Raw genomic sequence first — 7,126 nt, 5'->3', positions numbered from 1 at the left:
CTGAAGGGTGAGAAATCCCTGCACATAGTAGGCCCTCAGTAAGTATTGGACCAACAATGGCAGGGCTTGTCAGCTCCTCAGGTGTGCAAAGACCTGGACCAGGCAGAGTGGGGAGACACCCCAACCCTTCTTGGAAGCATCAGCCTGATGGTGGACCGCTGAGAGAAGACAGTCTACGAGGGACACCCCTTTGCCCTCAGGGAGCTCTGAGCCCATTCAGAGAGACAGCTGTGGGGCACAGGCCTGATGAAAGGATCCAAGTCCTGGTGATGTTACCCCAACTCACCATGTGACTTTGGGCAAGGCTCCTCCTTCTTCTCTCTGGGCCTCAGTTTTGGGGTTTTTTTCCTTTTTATTTTGTATTTTTATTTTATTTTATTTTTTATTTTTTAATTTAATATTATTTTTTTTATACAGCAGGTTCTTATTAGCTATCTATTTTATACATATTAGTGTGTATATGTCAATCCCAATCTCCCAATTCATCACACCACGCCCCCGCCACTTTCCCCCCTTGGTGTCCATACGTTTGTTCTCTACATCTGTGTCTCTATTTCTGCCCTGCAAACCAGTTCATCTGTACCATTTTTCTAGGTGCCACATATATGCGTTAATATACGATATTTGTTTTTCTCTTTCTGACCTACTTCACTCTGTATGACAGTCTCTAGATGCATCAACGTCTCTACAAATGACCCAATTTCGTTCCTTTTTATGGCTGAGTAACATTCCATGGTATATATGTACCACATCTTCTGTATCCATTCGTCTGTCGATGGGCATTTAGATTGCTTCCATGACCTGGCTATCGTAAATAGTGCTGCAATGAACTTTGGGGTGCATGTGTCTTTTTGAATTATGGTTTTCTCTGGGTATATGCCCAGTAGTGGGATTGCTGGGTCATATGGTAATTCTATTTTCAGTTTTTTAAGGAACCTCCATACTGTTCTCCATAGTGGCTGTATCAATTTACATTCCCACCAACAGTGCAAGAGGGTTCCCTTTTCTCCACACCCTCTCCAGCATTTGTTGTTTGTAGATTTTCTGATGATGCCCATTCTAACTGGTGTGAGGTGATACCTCATTGTAGTTTTGATTTGCATTTCTCTAATAATTAGTGATGTTGAGCAGCTTTTCATGTGCTTCTTGGCTATCTGTAAGTCTTCTTTGGAGAAATGTCTATTTAGGTCTTCTGCCCATTTTTGGATTGGATTGTTTGTTTTTTTAATATTGAGCTGCATGAGCTGTTTATATATTTTGGAGATTAATCCTTTGTCCACTGATTCGTTTGCAAATATTTTCTCCCATTCTGAGGGTTGTCTTTTCGTCTTGTTTGTAGTTTCCTTTGCTTTGCAAAAGGTTTTAAGTTTCATTAGGTCCCATTTGTTTATTTTTTTTTTATTTCCATTACTCTAGGAGGTGGATCAAAAAAGATCTTGCTGTGATTTATGTCAGAGTGTTCTTCCTATGTTTTCTTCTAAGAGTTTTATAGTGTCCAGTCTTACATTTAGGTCTCTAATCCATTTTGAGTTTATTTTTGTGTATGGTGTTAGGGAGTGTTCTTTTACATGTACCTGTCCAGTTTTCCCAGCACCACTTATTGAAGAGACTCTCTTTTCTCCGTTGTATATCCTTGCCTCCTTTGTCATAGATTAGTTGACCATAGGTGCGTGGGTTTATCTCTGGGCTTTCTATCCTGTTCCATTGATCTATATTTCTGTTTTGTGCCAGTACCATATTGTCTTGATTACTGTAGCTTTGTAGTATCGTCTGAAGTCAGGGAGCCTGATTCCTCCAGCTCCATTATTTTCCCTCAAGACTGCTTTGGCTATTCGGGGCCTTTTGTGTCTCCATACAAATTTTAAGATTTTTTGTCTAGTTCTGTAAAAAATGCCACTGGTAATTTGATAGGGATTGCATTGAATCTGTAGATTGCTTTGGGGAGTATAGTCATTTTCACAATATTGATTCTTCCAATCCAAGAACATGGTATATCTCTCCATCTGTTTGTATCATCTTTGATTTCTTTCATCAGTGTCTTATAGTTTTCTGAGTACAGGTCTTTTTTTTTTTTTTTTTCTGAGTACAGGTCTTTTACCTCCTTAGGTAGGTTTATTCCTAGGTATTTTATTCTTTTTGTTGCAGTGGTGAATGGGATTGTTTCCTTAATTTCTCTTTCTGATCTTTCGTTGTTAGTGTATAGGAATGCAAGAGATTTCTGTGCATTGATTTTGTATCCTGCAACTTTACCAAATTCATTGATTAGCTCTAGCAATTTTCTGGTGGCATCTTTAGGATTCACTATGTATAGTATCATGTCATCTGCAAACAGTGACAGTTTTACTTCTTCTTTTCCAATTTGTATTCCTTTTATTTCTTTTTCTTCTCTGATTGCCGTGGTTAGGACTTCCAAAACTATGTTGAATAATAGTGGTGAGAGTGGACATCCTAGTCTTGTTCCTGATCTTATAGGAAATGCTTTCAGTTTTTCACCATTGAGAATGATGTTTGCTGTGGGTTTGTCGTATATGGCCTTTATTATGTTGAGGTAGGTTCCCTTATGCCCACTTTCTGGAGAGTTTTTCTCATAAATGGGTGTTGAATTTTGTCAAAAGCTTTTTCTGCATCTATTGAGAGGATCATATGGTTTTTATTCTTCTATTTGTTAATATGGTATATCAGATTGATTGATTTGCGTATATTGAAAAATCCTTGCATCCCTGGGATAAATCCCACTTGATCATGGTGTATGATCCTTTTAATGTGTTGTTGGATTCTGTTTGCTAGTATTCTGTTGAGGATTTTTTGCATCTATATTCATGAGTGATATTGGTCTGTAATTTTCTTTTTTTGTAGTATCTTCGTCTGGTTTTGGTATCAGGGTGATGGTGGCCTCATAGAATGAGTTTGGGAGTGTTCCTTCCTCTGCAATTTTTTGGAAGAGTTTGAGAAGGATGGGTGTTAGCTCTTCTCTAAATGTTTGATGGAATTCACCTGTGAAGCCATCTGGTCCTGGACTTTTGTTTGTTGGAAGATTTTTAATCACAGTTTCAATTTCATTACTTGTGATTGGTCTGTTCATATTTTCTGTTTCTTCCTGGTTCAGTCTTGGAAGGTTATAACTTTCTAAGAATTTGTCCATTTCTTCCAGGTGGTCCATTTTTTTGGCACAGAGTTGCTTGTAGTAGTCTCTTAGGATGCTTTGTATTTCTGCAGTGTCTGTTGTAACTTCTCCTTTTTCATTTTTAATTTTATTGATTTGAGTCCTCTCCCTCTTTTTCCTGATGAGTCTGGCTAAAGGTTTGTCAATTTTGTTTATCTTCTCAAAGAACCAGCTTTTAGTTTTATTGATCTTTGCTATTGTTTTCTTTGTTTCTATTTCATTGATTTCTGCTCTGATCTTTATGATTTCTTTCCTTCTACTAACTTTGGGTTTTGTTTGTTCTTCTTTCTCTAGTTCCTTTAGGTGTAAGGTTAGATTGTTTATTAGAGATATTTCTTGTTTCTTAGGTAGGCTTGTATTGCTATAAACTTCCCTCTTAGAACTGCTTTTGCTACATCCCATAGGTTTTGGACCATCGTGTTTTCGTTGTAATTTGTCTCTAGGTATTTTTTGATTTCCTCTTTAATTTCTTCAGTGATCTCTTGGTTATTTAGTAACGTATTGTTTAACCTCCATGTGTTTGTGTTTTTCATGGTTTTTTTCCCTGTAATTGATTTCTAATCTCATAGCATTGTGGTCAGAAAAGATGCTTGATATGATTTCAATTTTCTTAAATTTACCGAGGCTTGATTTGTGACGCAAGATGTGCTCTATCCTGGAGAATTTTCCGTGCACACTTGAGAAGAAAGTGTAATCTGCTGTTTTTGGATGGAATGTCCTATAAATATCAATTAAATCTATCTGGTCTATTGTGTCATTTAAAGCTTGGGTTTCCTTATTAATTTCCTGTCTGGATGATCTGTCCATTGGTGTAAGTGAGGTGTTAATGTCCCCCACTATTATTGTGTTACTGTCGATTTCCTCTTTTATAGCTGTTAGCAGTTGCCTTATGTATTGAGGTGCTCCGATGTTGGGTGCATATATATTTATAATTGTTACATCTTCTGCTTGGATTGATCCCTTGATCATTATGTAATGTCCTTCCTTGTCTCTTGTAACATTCTTTATTTTAAAGTCTATTTTATGTGATATGAGTATTGCTACTCCAGCTTTCTTTTGATTTCCATTTGCATGGAATATCTTTTTCCATCCCCTCACTTTCAGTCTGTATGTGTCCCTAGGTCTGAAGTGGCTCTCTTGTAGACAGCATATATATGGGTCTTGTTTTTGTATCCATTCAGCGAGCCTGTGTCTTTTGGTTGGAGCATTCAATCCATTCACGTTTAAGGTAATTATCGACATGTATGTTCCTATTACCATTTTCTTAATTGTTATGGGTTTGTTTTTGTAGGTCCTTTTCTTCTCTTGTGTTTCCCACTTAGAGAAGTTCCTTCAGCATTTGTTGTAGAGCTGGTTTGGTGGTGCCGAATTCTCTTAGCTTTTGCTTGTCTGTAAATCTTTTGATTTCTCCATCGAATCTGAATGAGATCCTTGCCAGGTAGAGTAATCTTGGTTGTAGGTTCTGCCCTTTCATCACTTTAAATATATTGTGCCACTCCCTTCTGGCTTGTAGAGTTTCTGCTGAGAAATCAGCTGTTAACCTTTTGGGAGGTCCCTTGTATGTTATTTGTCATTTTCCCGTTGCTTTCAATAATTTTTCTTTGTCTTTAATTTTGTCAGTTTGATTACTATGTGTCTTGGCGTGTTTCTCCTTGGGTTTATCCTGCCTGGGACTCTCTGTGCTTCCTGGACTTGGGTGGCTATTTCCTTTCCCATGTTAGGGAAGTTTTCGACTGTAATCTCTTCAAATATTTTCTCGGGTCCCTTCTCTCTCTCTTCTCCTTCTGGGACCCCTATAATGTGAATGTTGGTGCGTTTAATGCTGTCCCAGAGGTCTCTTAGGCTGTCTTCATTTCTTTTCATTCTTTTTTCTTTACTCTGTTCCACGGCAGTGAATTCCACCATTCTGTCTTCCAGGTCACTTATCCGTCTTCTGCCTCAGTTATTCTGCTACTGTTTCCTTCTAGTGTATTATTTCAATACAGTTATTGTATTGTTCATCTCTGTTTGTTTGTCCTTTAATTCTTCTAGGTCTTTGTTAAACATTTCTTGCATCTTCTTGATCTTTGCCTCCATTCTTTTTCCAAGGTCCTGGATCATCTTCACTATCATTATTCTGAATTCTTTTTCTGGAAGGTTGCCTATCTCCACTTCATTTAGTTGTTTTTCTGGGGTTTTATCTTGTTCCTTCATCTGGTCCAAAGTCCTCTGCCTTTTCATTTTGTCTATCTTTCTGTGAATGTGGTTCTCCTTCCACAGGTTGCAGAATTGTAGTTCTTCTTGCTTCTGCTGTCTGAGCCTGTTTTTTTACCTGTAAGATGGAGATAATAATAACAACCTGACAGAGGTGTTAGGAGAAGTAAATAAAACAGTGGATATGAAGGTTGTTTGTCAACTGCAATGTACTAGAGGAACATACATTTCTTTATTATATTATAACAAAATGTATATAATCATAATGTGATAGGATGAAACAGGTCTTTACTTCAACATGTTCAGACAAACATACAAGAATTACTTAAATCCCCATTACCCTTATGCTTAGGAAAAGTGGCATAGAAAATCCAATCATTTAAAACAGGTAGGCTCTAGGAAATGAAAACAAGTAAGGACAATATGGAGATTATATTCTACGTGATGAAATATATCCTATCATAGTGAATAAAAACTTGAAAGGTGTCTTGGATTCAGCTTCCATTTTTGAAACACCTGCTCTGTCCTAGACTTGTTTTTAAAGCTGTAGTTTATTAAGCTCTTGCCGTGTGCAGATCCATGTGCTAAACAGTTGCCATGACTACCTCCTTTGATCCAGATAACCCTATTAACCCATTTACAAATTGGGAAACTGAGGCTCAGCAAGGGGACACAGGACTGCTAAATTATCTCATTTGGGACTTCCCTGGTGGTCCAGTGGGTCAGATTCTGCACTCCCAATGCAGGGAGCCTGGGTTCGATCCCTGGTCAGGGAACTAAATCCCACATGCATGCCACAACTGAGTCTGCATGCCACAGCTAAGAAGCCCACATGCCACAAGGAAGATCCCGTGTGCGGCAACTAAGACCCGGCGCAGCCTAAATAAATAAAATAAATATATATTTTTTTAAATCGCAAAAAAAAAAATCTCACTTGGCCTCATGCATTCCTGCATGTTGAGTGTGTTGGTCCCCATTTTATGGATAGAAAACCTGAAGCCGAGTGAAGAGAAATGACATATTCCAGGTCATGGAGCTCGCCATGTATCCAGGCTCTGGGAAATGAACCTGGAGGTGTGCTTGGGGGAGAAAAGCCACTTAACCATGAAACTTGGTTGTGGATACTTGAGAGCTGAATGATAAAAATAATAAAAGTAAGAACAGTGATCCGTCATGGAGCACTTGCCATGTGCAAAGTCCATTAGATACACTGTATGCCATAATAGGGTTCTGTCATTATCTCTGTTTGTGGATGAGGAAACAGGCTCAGGAGGATCCTACTTGTCCAAGGTCACCCAGCTGGCTAGTGTCAGGCCTTAATCAAAGGCCAGTTCTTTTCTGCTATACAGTACTGGTATCAAAGAATGAAGCTATGGGGCTAGGACACTTCATTCCCTGCCCTGCTCTGCTCCAACTCCTTCCAGCCCAGGTAGGGTGAGAGTAGCCCCAGGGCAGCCAAGGGTACCTCCCTTCCCTGCCCTCCTGCAGCTCAGCCCACCTGGTTGAGGCCCAGTGACTCCACTGCTCCAGGATCCCAGAGCCCTGTAAGACCTTGAGTCCAGTCCCTGGAAAGGGGAACCTATCCAGTAAACTGTGCATCATCCATCTGCCCTCCCAGGTGCCAGTCTCAGCCCTTGAAGGAACAGGGAGACTGGATTCCTGGGCAGGCCTAAGGAGCCAAAGGCCTCAGAAGTCAGGCTCTGAGCTGGGAGACCATCAGGAAGGGCTTCAGCAGACTCAGAGTAAGAGAAAGGATGAATGGGGGTGCCT

Source organism: Eubalaena glacialis, chromosome 3 (assembly GCF_028564815.1).
Source record: "Eubalaena glacialis isolate mEubGla1 chromosome 3, mEubGla1.1.hap2.+ XY, whole genome shotgun sequence".
Lineage (NCBI taxonomy): Eukaryota > Metazoa > Chordata > Mammalia > Artiodactyla > Balaenidae > Eubalaena > Eubalaena glacialis.
This window is presented reverse-complemented; position numbering follows the sequence as displayed.